Genomic DNA, 1,253 nt, shown 5'->3' on the forward strand with positions numbered 1-1,253 from the left:
CTGAAGATGGAGCTGAGGAACAGTGTCCCAACAAAACAAAATACACTTTCTATTTGTCGATATATGGGACTTGTAGCTCACATATTAATGTAACACCAACAAGAAAGTACAGATTAATTTGAAACAGAAAAAGACTGATGTGTTTCTAGTTCCCTTTGATCCATAGCTAACCTCCTGAATATCTGCATTTCTAACCAACAGTGGTGGGCACAGTTCCACTAATCTAACAGCTAATAGCTAACTTATTGATTAACTAATTAGTGTTATTGCTAACTTTATAGATTTTCTAATTATCCATTCTAGTTATCCATTTCTAAAAATGGATAACTTTAGCGGTTACTAGTAAAAGTTAGCTTCGACTAATTTTAATTTTTTTTTACCAGCAAAAACATACCTGCTAACATTACCGATTTGATCCCACCTGAGGGTGGGCTGKTTGCCCAAATGTCCYGCATTTGAGACTTTTCACAGAGTTAACGGTAAAGCAAAGTGGGAGCTTGTATTTRTCTGCAACAGACTCGTAAAATGGTTTTGTGATTTTAGTTCAGGCAGGTTTATTGATAGTTGCGGCCATCAACCATAACTTATTAGAAGTGTGGAGAGCAGAGGAGGGGGCTGTCRGTTTGTATCTGTGTGTGGGTTTGTGGTGATGGGGGTCACTGTGTGTGTCGTGAGTGTAACGTCTAAAAGTTTCAGGAAACGTGAATGGTTTCATCTTTAGTTGCTGAGGCAGAAAATAGTGTGAGAGAGAGTGTGAAGGTGGAATCTGATGATTATTTTTGAAATCAAGATTTTATTACTGACTTTCATTTTTTCTAATTTATTTTTGTTTACAACCAGAAGTTTCACCTCCACTGCTAACTGAGTTAAATAATAACAACAAAGAGAGATAATATTTTGTGCTTTTGTTATTGATGAAGGCAACAGACCTGAATTCATTCTGTAATCACTAATTTGGGTATTACTGTAGACACTGACTAAACAATTCGTTACATGCTAAAAAAAAGTAATAACTCCAACATGAGCGGTGCATGTAAATGAAATGAGGAAGACGTTATTCTTCCATGAACTGTTCTGCTCAARAAAATACAGCACAGCTGCATCTTTTTACTGTTTTATATTTACATTGTCACTTTAAATGTTCTCTAATCCAGAGATTCTTAACCTACGGTTCACGGCCCACAATTGGGCCGCAAGCGCCACCTTGAGGGCCTCAAAAGTACAACAGTTTTTAACTTTGGGCCGCAGAGGGC

Source organism: Austrofundulus limnaeus, unplaced genomic scaffold (assembly GCF_001266775.1).
Source record: "Austrofundulus limnaeus strain Quisiro unplaced genomic scaffold, Austrofundulus_limnaeus-1.0 Scaffold983, whole genome shotgun sequence".
NCBI lineage: Eukaryota > Metazoa > Chordata > Actinopteri > Cyprinodontiformes > Rivulidae > Austrofundulus > Austrofundulus limnaeus.